The sequence below is a fragment of the Ornithodoros turicata genome, chromosome 1 (assembly GCF_037126465.1).
Source record: "Ornithodoros turicata isolate Travis chromosome 1, ASM3712646v1, whole genome shotgun sequence".
Taxonomy (NCBI): domain Eukaryota; kingdom Metazoa; phylum Arthropoda; class Arachnida; order Ixodida; family Argasidae; genus Ornithodoros; species Ornithodoros turicata.
The window spans coordinates 212,491,661-212,508,591 of NC_088201.1; the positions used below are offsets into that span (position 1 = coordinate 212,491,661).

Genomic DNA, 16,931 nt, shown 5'->3' on the forward strand with positions numbered 1-16,931 from the left:
CAGGTTTTATATGCTCCCCAAAATCCATAAACCTGGAAATCCAGGGCGCCCAATAGTTTCATGCAACGGTACAGCTACCGAGAACATTTCAAGCTTTATTGACCACCTTCTTAAAGATATACCTCCTAAACTACCATCCTACATTAAGGACACCAATCACTTTCTTCAAATTTTAAGTGAATGTCAGCCTCCTCCTTCCAGTTTGCTAGTCACGCTAGACGTTTCCTCTCTATATACTAATATCCCCCACGAGGATGGCATTGCTGCAGCGGAAAGGTCATTTTCAAAATAGTCTGATACCTCATACGATCCTTGTGTCCTATGCACATTTCTCAATCTTATTCTCAAAAATAACAAGTTCAAATTTGACGGTAAGCACTACTTGCAAGTTCATGGCACGGCTATGGGTACAAAAATGGCACCTAACTATGCAAATATTTTTATGGGAGCTCTAGAGGAGGAATTTCTGTCTAAGCGCCTGAAGAAGTCCACGCTTTACAAGCGGTTCCTCGACGACATCTTCATGGTGTGGCCACACTCAGAAGATGACCTAATCACATTTATCAGCGACTTTAACAAAGCACATCCGGCCATCAAGTTCACCCATTCTTATTCCCCTTTAACTGTTAACTTTCTCGATGTCCAAGTAAAGTTAACCAACGGGGTCGTGTCCACCAACCTGTTCCGTAAACCTACAGACTCTCAACAGTATCTAGCATTTAACAGTTGTCACCCGCGTCATACTAAACTTGCCATCCCTTACAGCCAAGCACTTCGATACAGGCGCATCTGTTCCAGTGACGATGACTTGGACAGAAATCTAGCTGAACTTAGGGAAAAATACATCGGTCGTCAATTTCCACCTAGCTTAGTTGACGACGCTCTAAACAAAGCCCGCAAAGCAGATCGCAAAGCCCTGTTCCAAAACCACAAACGCGTGTTAGATAATGGTTCCGTAAACCTCGTCTTAGCATTTAGCAGCAATATTCCCAGCGTTAACAATATACTAAGCCGTCACCATAGTATCCTTCTCCAATCGTAGCGCATGGGACAAATTTTCCCTCAGCCACCGCGGGTAACTTACAGGCGCGCGCGCAACCTGCACGATAATCGCTTACAGGATTTATCGCTTACAGACAGATCGCTTACAGATGTATCGCTTCACAGGTTCATCTGACACGCACTTATCAAGAGGATTCTGATGAACATTCTGTGACTTCGGCAACATGTGCTAACGTGCAGTCACCTGACTTCCTGGCTCTGATATTTAAGGATCTTCACGTCGACAGCCTTTGGGGATTTGGAGCCGGCACTCGTTGTGATATGTCGGTTGACTTTGCTCTGCTCTCACAGGTTAGTAATTTTATTCCAATTACGTGTATGCGTTGGGTACACATACTGCCGGCTCCAAACCAACCAGTTGCATCTCCAGCCAAACGTAGAAATTACCTTATATCATGCACATTGCTGTTGCTGCTGCTTACGTTTAACGACTTGTTTGTCTTGATCTCTGCTCCCCACTGTATTTGGCTTTCTCTCTGTCTCTCTGCGATGCTTATGAAGAGAGCAACTTCCATGATGTTTCATTATTTCTGTACGAGGCTACTATTATTATCCGGAGACATTGAGCTTAACCCGGGACCCATTGACGTTGAAAGGTTGGATAAGATTCAATCTGCTATAGACTCTTTAACTTCTGGTGCAGCTAAAAACCAACGTGAGAACACACTTAAGTTACGTGATACTGCAAAGAATATCACAGAACTTTCAGAACGGATTGAGAAGTTAGAAGTCATCGCTGATACCATTAACACTATAAAGCAGGACGTTACCGAAATACGCATGGAGGTGAATGAGTTCCACGCGGTCTTCCCAAGTGTTCAAAAAGAAGTCAAACAGTGTTTGCTAAACGTTGATAATCTTGAGAATCGAATGAGACGAAACAACCTAGTGTTCAGAGGCATCCCAGAACACTCTGTAGAGGCCTGGTCCGACACCGAAAACATTCTGCGTAATTTCGTTGAAGAACATCTTGGCCTATCACTGGGCGATGTAGAAAGAGTGCACAGACTTGGCGCAAAAAAGGACAATTATCATCGCCCAATTATTGTTAAGTTCTGTAACTATAAACAACGACAAACCATACTACAGAATGCACCCAAACTTAGAAATGTCAATGAACCAAGGGTATGGATAGAAGAAGATTATTCGCAACGTATGCGACAAATACGAAAATTGCTGTGGGATTTTGGAAAACCTTATCGTGACGGTGGCAAAAAAATACGTCTTGTTTTTGATAAGTTGTATATCGATGGTCAGTTATATATGTATGACGAAACTAGTTCCAAAATAAGTATTGTGAATCGTGATAGCTGCACCAAAGGGGGCCGTGAACAGGCAACAGCCAAATGACGTTGCAACGTTGATGCACCGGCCAGTTCTCAACTTGTAGCCCTTGTTTTTAATTTCCGTAGTCTGTTATCTGTTGAAGAAGTTGTTGCAGCGATTGCTGATGCTTGTGGTGGCGATATCATTGCTGGCACCGAAACATGGCTTGATAAAAATATTTATGACCACAATCTATTACTCAGTAATAAATTACGTGTTTATCGGAAAGATAGGATTGGTAGGCGTGGAGGAGGTGTTATCATTGCAGTTCGCAACAATCTGACTTCCCACCCAAGCAGCGCAACCCAAGCAGCAAAATGCACTGAAAGTCGAGTGCAATAGGGGTGGACGGGTAGATCAAAGGCCTTGAACAGATTCATGAAACTACAGAACATTGATAAGACACATACCGTCCACTCCTAATGCACTCAACTTCCAGTACATTGTGCTGCTTGGGAATTTACTGAAAGCCGGGTGCAACAGGGGTGGACGGTATGTGTCTTATCAATGTTCTTCAGTTTCACGAGTTTGTTCAAGGCCTTCCACCTACCCGTCCACCCCTATTGCACTCGACCTTCAGTACGTTTTGCTGCTTGGGCAGCTTGTACACTGCGATAGTGAATTAGAAATAGTTTTTGTTAAAGTTAGAGTGCTACACTCTTATGTTATCGTAGGTTGCTGTTATCGCCCCCCTGATGCTAGCCCTCACTTTATAGATGACTTGTGTATCTGTGTTCAGGATATTTTTCGACGGTTTCCTAACAATTCTGTTGTCTTGGCTGGAGATTTTAATTTTCCCGGTATTAACTGGCACTTTAAAAGACCGGACCCTTCACATCACAATCAAGCCGAAAGTACGGCTATGTTGCACTTTTGTGAAGAGTTTGGTTTTTCGCAAGCAGTGTTAGATAATACCCGCGGTGACGCCGTTTTCGATATTTTCCTTATAAACACTCCTGAAAAGATTACGCAAGTTGACGTTCTAGAAGAAGTCAGTGATCATAGAGCCGTAGCAGTAACCATGCGCTTTGAGGTATCAAGGAGAAGAGACACCCGGAAATATATTTATGACTACAATGGGGCCAATGTGGAAGGTATGAATAGTTATCTAGAAGAATTTTATATGAGACTCTCTCATACATGGGCACGGAATCCGGTTAATGTTAACTGGTTATTGTTTAGAGATGCTATGCTTGACTGCGCTAAGAAGTTTATTCCGAAAATTATCGTTAAGTCATCTGACAAAAATCCATGGTTCAACTCTAAGCTTAAAAAATTGTTGAATAAAAAAAAGAGAGTATACCGTGAGGCAAAATATCGTGGCACGGAGTCTCAGTGGTCCTTGTATTTCAAAGTAGCCCGTGAATACAAATATGCCATAAGAAATGCCAAACACAGGTTTTATAATCACGACCTTTGTAGATTGTTGTCCTCGAATCCGAAGAAATTTTGGTCTGTTGTTAAGGCAGAGGTGGGTGAGAGTAGGCCTGTAGTTGTCGATACGCAGGGCGTGTCCCTCGCGGATGATAATGCAGTGGACGGATTAACTGAGTTCTTTTCATCAGTGTTTACTAGAGAGGCGCTTCCTTGCCCACCCGTACAAATATGCATTCGTGATACCATGCAAGATCCGATCATTGTCTCTACAGACGGCATATGTAAAATTATAAATGACTTGCCTCTCTCGTCGTCTCCGGGTTGCGATGGTATCTCCACTAAGTTTTTAAAAATGACTAAGCATGTGGCCAGTAGGAACCTTGCGATTATATTTCAGCAGTCACTTGACACTGCAGCGATACCTGGAGACTGGAAGCATTCGGTTGTCGTTCCCATACCGAAGGTCCCCTCCCCAACAATTGAGTGCTTTCGGCCAATCTCGCTCACTTGCGTCTCATGCAAGGTGCTTGAACACATTATATTTTCTGTTGTTATGAAGCATTTGGTTGCCCACGGCTTCTTTTATGTAAACCAGCATGGCTTCAGAAGTGGGTTCTCCTGCGAGGGTCAACTGTTTGAATTTGTCACTGACATTTTTAATAACCTTAACTTAGGCATACAAACTGATGCAATATTTATAGACTTGGCTAAGGCATTCGACCTTGTCCCACACCAACGATTGATTAACAAGATAAAATCTCTTGGCCTTCACCATACAATTGTAAACTGGATTGGTTCTTTCTTACAAGGAACAACACAGAGAGTTAAGTGGGGTACGGCTATGTCCAACGTTTCCGAAGTAGTCTCTGGCGTACCACAGGGGTCAGTCCGGGCCCTTTGTTATTTTTGATCTATATTAATGACCTGCCAAATTCAATACAATCCAGCATTAGGTTTTATGCTGATGATATCGTCCTTTACCGTCCTATTAGAGATAACTTCCATCATTTAATTTTGCAGTCTGATTTAACGAACATTAAAAGTTGGTGTACTGTATGGCAGATGGAGGTTAATGTAGAAAAAAGTAAATTTATGACCTTCTCCAGGGCGAAGACGCAATACTGTAATACCTACGTATTTGGTGATTGTAATCTGGAGAGGGTCATGATATATAAGTACCTGGGGGTTCATCTGGCTCATAACTTGTCGTGGTCACATCACATTAATGAAATTTCTCACAAAGCAACTCATACTCTGGGGTTTACGACATGTATTGCGCTTGGCATCTACAGATGTTAGATTAATGGCCTACAACAGTTTGGTCCGAAGTAAATTGGAATATGCGTCCATTATTTGGAATCCCTCCCAGAAGTATTTAATTGAACAAATCGAGGCCGTTCAAAACAAGGCAGTCCGTTTTATCTTTAAAAAATATGACTGGACCAGCATTACCGAATTCAAGCAATCAAAGTGCTTCCCACTTCTTGCTAACAGAAGGAAGGTTAAAAGGCTGGTGAACATTTTTCGGCTTTTCCTCAATGGCTCTTCGTATATTGAAACAGCCCACCACTTATCGGCCCGTCTTGACCACCATCACAAGCTTAAGACGACATTTGGCATGACAGACTATTTTTATAATTCCCCGCTTCAGACAGGCATCCGTGATTGGAATTCTTTGCCTGAAGAGGTTGTCATGAATAATAACATTGATATTTTTACTAGGGCCTCTGAGAGATTGTACTTAGAGTAGGTAACAGCTTTATGGTTGTGCTTTCTTGTGATTGTCGTGTTTTTTTATATGTATCCTTTTCCTATTGTTTCCCCCCTTATGTAATGCCATAGCAATGGCACTTAAGGTATATAAATAAATAAATAAATAAATAAATAAATAAATAATCTAGTTAGTTCTAAGGTTAATAAAGCAGCGCATCCAGGAAACGGCTGTCACCCGTGCGATGGTCGCAGGTGTCAAATGTGCAAATTAATGCAAAGCACCCAATTACTTAAAAGTACTAATTCCAATTTTTCAGTCAAAATTAATGATGACTTCGACTGTAATTCATCTAACGTCATTTATGCCATTCAGTGCGGCATGTGCCAAGCACAATACGTAGGTCAGACTAAAACATCATTTCGGATCAGGTTCAACAACCACCGATCTGACGTTACAAAAAAGCCAAACCTCCCGGTCTCTCGCCATTTCAAACAACCAGGTCATTCACTAAATAATGTGTCACTTTTTATTCTCCAGTCAAATTTTAGCTCAGATCGGTGCATGGAACAACGCGAATCTTATCTCATTTACAAATTCCAATCAACCATTAACGAAGATCTGGGAGCACCTTCAACGGTAAGAAATCTGGCCGCCTAGATGAGCTACACTTTCTTCCGTTTCGTTTCATTTCTGCTTTTCTTTCTTTATTCTCTCTCTTTTTTTCAGCAAAGTTTGAAGCAGCGCTCACCCCGCCCGGAATTTTCCCCAAAGCCTACAGTGACCTACGGCGAATGATATCACCACCCGGACTTGACCTTCTGGAATATTCCCGAATCTGCCTCACTGACAAACGGCTGTAGCATGCCCGTACCGATTATGACGTCATGTACCAAACCTATTTAAGTAATGTGTAACCAGCTATGCATCTTTTGTCCTGACGAAGACAGTGCCACTGTCGAAACGTCGATCCTTGCCCATTTTACTCTTTATCGTCTCCCTATGTAATAAACTAGTGTTTGTAACTTCCCTAAAATCTGTTTCCGCGTCTTTTTTGAACTTATATATATATATATATATATATATTTATAGATACTCATTGAACGATGCGACAGCACCCGAGGACACGTGTTTCGCCGTGTTTGCGGCTCGTCGGCCCTGGGTAGCTGCGCATCGTTCGGGATTGGCAAACCAGGGGTCACTCAGCGAGCGATATACACCTGGGAGGGTGACCGAGCACTCCTCAATGCCACAGTGCAAGCCAGTGAATTATAAAGAGGGGGGAAAAGCCATTAAAAAAATAGGTAAATGATGCTAGACGTGTTTGAAATTCAAACTTATGGCTAAGTTTGAATTTCTCGTCATTTCAACTAGCCTAGTCATTCAATAAATGACGTCGCCCTTTTTATTCTTCAATCAAACTTTAGCTCCGATAGAGGCAGGGAACAACGCGAGTCTTACCTCATTTACAAATTCCAATCAATCATTAACGAAGACCCCGGTGTACTTTCAACAGTAAGGGATCTGGTCGCCTAAATGGGATATACTTCCCATTTTCTTCCGTTTATGTTTCCTTTTTTTTCAGCTATGGGCTCAGTCCAGCTCACCCTGAGCTGGCTCCCCAAGAAAGATGACATCACCACCCAGACTTGACCTTGCCGAATGTTCCAGAATATGACTCACGGACAACTGCCAGGTAGCATACTTGCACCGATTGTGACGTCACTCACGAAATCTATTTAAGCAATATGCAAGCCTTGCACCTCTTTGTCCTGACGAAGAGAGTGCCACTGTCGAAACGTCGACCATTCTTTTTTAATCTATGTGTGAAATTACCCATTAAATAAATTAGTTTTTGTTCAAGGGATTGAAAACCGAAAAATAACCCCCCTATTTTTGCCCACTGTCGTGCACAACATCGTTGTTTGATAAGACACAGAAAGCATTACTTCTCAATTCGGCATATTTTTTTACATATAAATATTTTGAAGATTGCCGGAACATGGACGGTGGTGCCAGCGAACGGCAAAAAGAGCAACTTGGGTTTCGGATCCAGGGCTCCCAGGGATTGGTCAACCCTTACCACGTGAGAGTTAATTTTGTAGAGAACAAAGCTCACGCACATTGTCTTACCGCTAAACGCCATTTTAAAAATGACACAAACTTCTATTGTTTATACGTTAATAAAGCAGTAAGCTACTTCGCCGCTACGAGCTACGATCCGCCGCGCCATCTGCAAGGCCATCTGTGTTATCGCGTTTATTGTTTACGTCGTGGGTGATCATGTTGGTCGCGCGAAGCAGGAAGTATAAGTGAATGACATTTTCGTGGCTGTTGTGTCAATTATTCGAGAGACCTACATATGCCTGGTGTAGTTTTGGTGTTGGGGCAAAAATCATGTTCGCTCACCATCGGCGGCAGGCGTTTTCTACCACAAGATTCAACAGGAGCGGGCGCGAAAACGAATGTGGTTCGAAACACTCGGTTTTAGATGTAGCAGCAGTATTACTAGCTTGTTTCAAGGGTACAAGAATAGTTCCTGTTGAGGTGTAGTTATGACTTTATGACTAAGGAACACTAATTAATTTTCTAGAGATGCATCGTCTACACTTGAATGCCTAATAAACAGCGAACGTTCATTGTCTTTGAAGCCCCATTACTGGAATTGTTCAATGTGTGTCAGAGCTGTAGTGAGCCATGCGAGGTTACCACATCATATTTGTAAGGAAATGAGCTTTGACGGGGCTTGCCCCCGAGCGTCACAGTGAACGGACACATCAGCCAGCATACACTTCGTAGAACGTCACCGTCCACGCTCTGTTTATTGTACACTATATACACTCGTCCCAAGGACGCAGCATTTGGGAGACCTCAGTTCCCCGAAACGGGAAGGGCGCCTGTCAGCTATTGGTCTGGGAATGGCGTCCACCCACACGCCCGGCCAACAGGGTCCTTTCGCAGGCCATCTCGGCCGACTCAATCCCAAAATTCGCGGTCACCCCCAGCCGGCGCGCTCCGCCGCTATACTCATCCGCTATGCGGGAAGCGGCCTTACAGGATGTGAATTCAATGGGAAACGGCGTTTATGCCAATTAACAGCTAAAGAGAATACAAATATTAAGATGCCATCGTCTAATACAGAAGAACACAATGCGAAGAACCCTGGATACATGAGAGGCGCTAGCAGAATATAAACCTAGTGCACCCTGGCCAAATGAATTTTCATGCATTGCGCCGTTTTTTGCACAGGGCCCAGGTTTAGACTGCGATTTGGGACAACGACAGTCAAATTCTAGAAATGTCATCGCCTATTTTTAGTCAGTACGTCCTCCAGGCCACACACCAACCACGGCACGACGTGTGAGTGTTAATCCTGATGCACCCAGGGCCTTCAAAGTTGCATCAAAGTTGCAAAGCCCCTCCTAGGCTCTCGAGGGACCAAATCCCAGTATTATCGTAATACGCATGCACTGAGACTGTAGGCCGGTATGAAGGAATTCGAAAGGCGGACGGTCATTTTTTCCGGATCTCCAACAGAAAAATCAACTTTGCGTTGAGTGAGTAATGTACAAATGATACCGTTTTGTACTTTATATCGCTTTTATATTAAACTTTATAAAATTGTCCATTTGAGTGCCGTTTTGGAAGCGATTTTGTCAAACGCGACCTCTCAGGGTGCAACAAGGGAACAAGGTATGGGCTTCAAACCCCGTGATCTTACTTTCACATCTACATTCTCACAAAATCAGCTTAGGACATCTTTAATATTATTTTTATATCAAATGATATTAAGCCTCAAGGTTGATGAAATTGGCCATTTGGCCATTTCGAGTGCCGTTTTAGAGGCGATTTTGTCAAACGCGACCTCTCAGGGTGCAACAGGGGAACAAGATACGGGGTTCAAACCCCGTGATCTTACTTTCACATATACATATTACAAAGTCAGCTTAGGACCCTGGGTGGGTGGATTGCTTGGTCCCTCGCCCAATCCAGCTCAGCAACGCTCTGCGCTCAAAGCTCTTCTGACATTTCTGTACACCATCGGACTTCGATCGTTATTGTGTTATTGTGAAGGGGCTCGTTATTTTATTCCCCCCATCCCAACCAGCAACGGGGTAGAGTATCGCCTGTGGCGATGAAAGTCCCCACACACCAAGGTCGAAAATAAAGTTGTTGTTGTTCAGCTTAGGACGTCTTTAATATTATTTTTATATCAAATGATATTAAGTCCCGAAGTTGATGAAATTGGCCAATTGGCAATTTCGAGTGCCGTTTTAGAGGCGATTTTGTCAAACGCGACCTCTCAGGGTGCAACAGGGGAACAAGATACAGGATTCAAACCCCGTGATCTTACTTTCACATATACATATTGCAAAATCAGCTTAGGACATGTTTAATATTATTGTCATATCAAATGATAATAAGTCCCGAAGTTGATGAAATTGGCCAATTGGCAATTTCGAGTGCCGTTTTAGAGGCGATTTTGTCAAACGCGACCTCTCAGGGTGCAACAGGGGAACAAGATACAGGATTCAAACCCCGTGATCTTACTTTCACATATACATATTGCAAAATCAGCTTAGGACATGTTTAATATTATTGTCATATCAAATGATAATAAGTCCCGAAGTTGATGAAATTGGCCAATTGGCAATTTCGAGTGCCGTTTTAGAGGCGATTTTGTCAAACGCGACCTCTCAGGGTGCAACAGGGGAACAAGATACGGGGTTCAAACCCCGTGATCTTACTTTCACATATACATATTACAAAGTCAGCTTAGGACATATTTAATATTATTTTTATATCAAATGATATTAAGCCTCAAGGTTGATCAAATTGGCCATTTGGCCATTTCGAGTGCCGTTTTGGAGGCGATTTTGTCAAACGCGACCTCTCAGGGTACAACAGGGGAACAAGGTACGGGCTTCAAACCCCGTGATCTTACTTTCACACATACATACTACAAAATCACCTTAGCGCATGCTTAATATTATGGTTATATCAAATGATGAAACCCCGAATTTTATGAAGTGCGCCATTTCGAGTGCCGTTTTTGAAGCGATTTTGTCAAACGCGACCTCTCAGGGTGCAACAGATAAACAACGTACGGGCTTGAAACCCCGTTATCTTACTTTCACATATACGTATTACAGAATCAGCTTAGGACATCTTTAATATCATTGTCATATCAAATGATATTAAGTCCCGAAGTTAATGAAATTGGCCAATTGGCAATTTTGAGTGCCGTTTTGGACGTTCTTTTTCAAGCGCGACCTCTCAGGGTGCAACAGGGGAACAAGGTACGGGGTTCAAACCCCCTGATCTTGCTTTCACATATACATATTACAAAATTAGCTTAAGACATGTTTAATATTAGTGTCATATCAAATGGTATTAAGTCCCGAAGTTAATGAAATCGGCCAATTGGCAATTTCGAGTGCCGTTTTGGAGGCGTCTTTGTCAAACGCGACCTCACAGGGTGCAACAGGGGAACAAGGTACGGGCTTGAAACCCCGTGGTCTTACTTTCACATATACATATACAAACATATATACATATTACAAAATCAGCTTATGACATCTTTAATATTACTGTCATATCAAATGATATTAAGTCCAGAAGTTGATGAAATTGACCAATTGGCAATTTCGAGTGCCGTTCAGGAAGCGATTTTGTCAAACGCGACCTCTCAGTGTGCAACAGGGGAACAAGGTACGGGCTTCCAGTACAATCGCAATAGCATAAGCCGTGCGAATAGGTATGTGACTTTGGAACTATGATACAAGGGGTATCGAGCGTTTTAAAGGGCTCTGCTGCCGCATTTTCCGAATTTTGCGGTAGCCTCTGTTACATTCCCGGTAGAAGGCCATCGCACAAGCCATTGATGACATGTCATTGGCAGCATATGATACAAGGGGTCTCGCCCGTTTTGAAGGGCTATGCTGCATCCTTTTCCGATATTTGCGGTCGCCTGTGTTATGTTCTCGGTAGAATGGCATAGTATAAGTTATTGATAATAAGTATTTTGCAGCATGGCATAAGGGGATTTGCTCGTTTAAGAGGGCTCCGCTGCCACGTTTTCCGAATTTCGCGATCGCTTGTGTTATAACTCCAGCAGAATAGCACTGCACAAGCCACTGATAACTTTCTTTCTTTCGCTCCTTGATACAGGGAGTGTCGCCAGATTTAAAAGGCCTTGCTGCCGCTGTATGCGAATTTTGCGGTTCCCTCTTGCGCAATCCCGGTAGAAAGGCATAGCATAAGCCGTCATGAATATGTCTTTGGTACCATGATACAAGGGGTTTCGTACGTTTCAAAGGATTCTGCTGCTGCCTTTTGCGAATTTCGTTTCTATAGCAATCCCAGTAAAAGAGCATCATAAGCCGTTGATAGTATTTGTTTGGAACCATGATTAAAGAGGTTTCGCCCGTTCTAAAGGGCTCAGCTGCGGTCTTTTACGGATTTTGCGGTGGCCTCCGTTACAATCCCGGCGGGGAGGGCAATAGCATAAGTCGTCTCGAATATGCCTTGGCACCACGATATAAAGGGTTTCGCCCGTTTTAAAGGGCTCTGCCGGCGCCTTTTCCAAATTTTGCGGTCACCACAGTCAAAATCACACTACATGGGCCTTGCATAAGTCGTTGATAATGGCTTCGCTATGCAGAATACACCAGTGACTCTTTGTGGTGTATTCCTTGGATGCCCCTGCCATCATCGGGGTCGCAGAAAGGTCGCTTTTTCCTTTTCTCAAAGAAGTTGGCAGGTGATGCAATGTTTCAGAAGCAAACTGTGGGTCATTTCTTGCAGATATAGACGTGTAAGCGAATCATGGACTTCTCTGTGCGTGATGCACTTCGATAAAAATTGGTTGATTACCATGAACAGTGAAATACAAACGGCTTCGTAACGGATATGTATTTTCATCTATGATGTTTTTTCCTCAAAATTTAGCACTAGTGCTCGCAGGAGTCTGCTGCCGTGTGAATGTTCGGACTGCCGGCGATTTGCCGTGCAAGTTCACTTTTGTGCCCCGTATCTTGGCAAGCTTTTTCTTGCCATATCGTCGCGGCTCTCTCATGCTGAATTCAAATGGCAGGTATCAGCTTTTAGTCCATTGCGCAACTCGTATCAGCACCGAAAAGCAACGACAATTCCTTCTTTGTCATTGTTGTTGCGGCTGGCACTATCATCAATACGCATAGAGCCAAGATGTGATAAGGTGTCTGCGTGATTTCGAGACTCGAAAACTACTATCCAATGCCTCGCAACAATGGGCATCCGAGGTCCTCTCATGTGCATTGTTGCTGACGTGCTTGAAACTTACAAGGAGCTGCTTGACCTGGGCCACTGCATAGTATTACAGTGGGTACCTGGTCATATCGGCGTAACCGGCAATGAAGAGGCCGACCGGGCGGCCCTGCGGGGTCATCATATAGCTTCAGCCCACTCTATCATCTTGCCCAAAGGTGATCGTCAGGACCTCGTCCGTGCTCTCTCTGCAGACAAGACAAGATCACAGTGGCTGCATGACATTACACAATACTCTCTGCTCCACGCAGCGGATCCTTCTCTTTCACTGTCGCTTCCTCATCGCCTTCCGCGACACTACGCATTCCTTCTTCACCGCATGCGGCTGAATGTTGCTTTTACGCCAGTTATGAGGCAGCGTCTTGGCCGTGCGCCCTCGGACCTTTGTGCAGCATGCAGTGTGCGTGCAGACCTGCACCATCTACTTATGGACTGCCCGGACTACCAGCGGGAGCGTGAGATCTTGCTGCACGAACTGCATGCGATCGATCATCGCCCATTTACCATAGGCAAGGTGCTGGGCCCATGGTCCAGTCCCGCTGATACACGCCAAGGTCTGCGTCACCTTTGGGACTTCCTGTCATCAACAGGCCTCTCCACCCTACTTTGATTACCGGACCCCTTATCATCTGCATCATCATCTCTCATCACGTACAAGTGGCACTGAGGCAGCGCCCAGCCTGCTGGCCGGCATCAGCCCCATATCATCACTGTATCTGTATGTGTGTGTGTGTGATTTCGAGTGGAGCGAACCATATGGATACATATCTATGGGTATATGCATGGTGGCCAAGCTGTATCAGGAAATCTCATGAATTACGGGGGTGGGGGTGGAAAAATTCAGGGGGAGTGTACACCTCCCTGGGGGGTGGGGGTAATGAAACCCATGGAAAGGACCACAATCATAGCAAAGTACCTCAGCGTAAACAGCTGAGCGGTATAGTTATAAGGCATTCGCATATACAATTCATCAATGAAAAAGTGCACTTGACACACCAACAGAAACAAATGAGCTTCTTTTCGAAATGAGCCGCTGAAAATTTGAAAGGCGTTTCAAGTTTTCTGTACATAGTTCTTCACGAACGATTATCCCAACGTGCAGGAGCACTGAAATTGTCGGTTTACACACTGTATTGTTGATTTTGCTTGCATTTTCAATGTGAAAAAGAAAAAAAAATATCAGGGAAAGAGAAATAATTAAAAATTTTCACACAATGACCCTCGTGCATAACTAGCCACCTCTTTTTTTTTTTCGCTTTATCTCTGCGCCACTCTGTGCTCCATATAGTTTTTCGCGCATGATATCCGGAGACAAGAAGAAATTGACGTTGACGGGCTGCTGGCGATGCTGCAAGCCCATGCACTTAGTGTAATAATTCAAATACTGCCATCCTCTGCACTTGTCTCCACTATTACTTCTCAATTATCATATTAGTTACCATGTAGCTTATCAAAATGTACGTTCAGACCAGATCGCTGTAACTGCTTGTTGAGGTTCATGAGTCACAAGAACTGCTCGAACTTCCTAACGTCGACAGGAGTAGCACTACATCGAGCAAGAGTAAAAACAATGTCTGAAAATCTGGTTTCATTCCGAATTCTTCATTTTGTGGGAGGGCGGGGGGGGGGGGGGGGGGGGGGGCTTTATTCTGTTTAGTGGTCAAGAGCCCTCGGGGCAGAGAATAGCTGACTGCAAGCCATGCACATGCGGCCCGCGTGTGTGAGGGCCCTGATTACCCTGATGTAGGCATTGCTTCATCTTAAGCGAGAAATAAATAATGTACTCGAGGGCGCGTAGCACTTGGTTATCTCCAAATCTGCTAATGAAAAACTTTATTTTTGACGTTGGAGGGGGGGGGGTATGTTTAATCCAAAGTAAAAAAAAAAGAGAAGGGAAAGGTTAGCAACGGTGTGGGCTTGCTATTCCCTAAAGCTTTAAAGCAAACAAAAGCACACAAACACAAACAGCTGGGAAAATTACGAAAAAAATTCAGAAGAAACCACTCCGTCACTAATCGTTGAGCATAGGACGCATCAGAGAATGCCCAGGAGTTTAGATTCCCGAAGGAATCGTGTCAGCGCAGACGTGACTTCAGCGTGCTGCGTAGGGCCAAGTCGCACCGCGAGGGAAAGGTCTCGGTAGCCTAGATGAGCAAGGCTGCGCCGGAGACTCGATCCGTGATCTTCGTACCGCTGGCAGGCAATGAGGATGTGTCGCACATCGGCTTCTATGTTGCACGTTGGGCAAAGAGATGATGTGTGCTGATTTATCTTAAACAGGAGGAGAGGAGTTCGTGCCACATTCGGCCGCAGCCGATGAAGCAACGATTCCTCGATGCGCGGGATCCGTACAACTGGTTATTGGAAACCTAAAATAAACATTGGAGATCAAGTTGGAAGGTATAGGATGGTATTGAAACCGCGTTATTGTTGTTTCCTTTCAAGCTGATCTAAACTCGCTGATTGCTATGCAATTTATTTTTGGAGCACCTTACATTTTTCACGCATAACTATACTACTGACATCTGTCGACGTCTGTAGGCCGCTAATAGCCGCAGTTACTTCGCGGTGCTAACATACAATAAAAAATGAATACAACAAGATCCGTACGGTGCATCCGATGCACCCTACATTTGTAGTTGTAAGGGACGAATGTCGCCTCGGTAGAAACATTTTCACCCGCTGGATCACGTCACGGAAATGTTTCCTTTGCAGGTTGCGGCACACGTGCATTGTCACTTAAGATACGATAACACACCACCGACCGCGTTTCAGAATGAACCCCCAGAAAAACGGTTATTTTCATGTTATTTTGGTTTTGCCACTGATTTTCCTTTCCCACATTTCAGCCAATCAAATTTTCCTACCTGCGGAAGGCAAAAACTGACATGGGACCTTAGGTTAGAAACTGCAACATTTGTTGAAATTGTCTGTTCTACTGTGAAGTAGGGTAGGGTCCTGTGGCTACCACAGGGAAACATCCCATGTCATCATCACTTCTTCATTTATTGTTGTTGTTGTCTGTTCTTGTGTTGTTGTAAATTGGCATGTAATCTATCCGTCTGCGACTATACCTACAAGTATGGGTAAATAGTATTGTAAATACACTAAAATTAAATTCACTCAGTGTTCTCTACTTCTTCACCGCCTCGTGTGTCGGTGGTGACCTTCTGTATACCTACCCACTGCTGGGATTTGGGAATATACACGCCTTCGATTCTGAATGTATTTAATTCTGCACCAACGAAGTTTCGTTTTTGATCAAATCATTGCCACTCGCAGACGCCACCACTCGCATCGCCACAGCAGTCGCAGACTCCAAATTGTCCATATCTTCCATTTCATTTAGTAATAACTCTGGATATAAACGTGATATCGAAGATGTCATTATTTAATTACGTAGTCTGTATATCCATGCTTAATAGCTATGTGTCCGCGGCTCATATCTGTTTCCCTTGCTACAGAGTTCCGTAGCAGCGTTTGGTCAAATCGTTAATTTTCAAGCGACCAAAGAACAAACAGGAGACAAAGTCACCTACAAGTCGCTCTGTTGTTTCGTGTTTGTTCTTTGGTCGCTTGTGGTCGCGCCAACCAGCCAGATCTATATACTTCAGACATTTCGCCAAATCGCCGCCCAGGTGGCACTCACTGCTGCCAAATTGTCAGTTTGCTCTATTTTAGCTCGTAATAACTCTTGATACCAACTTGATACTGACGGTATCATCATAAAATTACGTAGTCTGTGCATCATCTGCGGACCGTAGCTGTTGTCCTTGCTGCATCCCAGAGGTGGGGAAATTACTTTTATTTTGTAATGTATTACCATTACTCATTACTTGTATAAAAACTAATGCATTACATTACTCATTACTTTTTGGATATTAGTAATGCATTAGTAATGTGATTACTTTAACGAAGTAATGGCATTACTCTGGCATTACATTTACGTTTTAGGGCATAAACCTCAAAGGTGCTAATGCATAAGTTTTTTCCTTGCTTTTTTGCTATAGGCAATCTCCACCCGAGTATCCCCAAATCGGTGCCACTAAATCCCCGCAGGAGCGAGTCCGATAGGCAAAAGCTATAGATAAGATTTATTGCAGATTATGCCTTTTCTAGCATTATGGAGCCGGCGGATGAGGCCCAG

The 16,931-nt window shown here is 43.8% G+C and overlaps 1 protein-coding gene and 1 long non-coding RNA gene across 2 annotated transcripts in view; one reads left to right on the forward strand and one right to left on the reverse strand.

Annotated features, from left to right (window-relative positions):
* Positions 1-16,931, reverse strand: part of LOC135379032 (caspase-3-like) — a 179,280-nt gene that overhangs the window by 144,048 nt on the left and 18,301 nt on the right. The window lies entirely within an intron of this gene.
* Positions 1,218-15,685, forward strand: LOC135376116 (uncharacterized). The gene is made up of 3 exons (XR_010417549.1): positions 1,218-1,353; positions 7,062-7,172; positions 15,634-15,685. It is a non-coding gene; the product is annotated as an uncharacterized LOC135376116 (long non-coding RNA).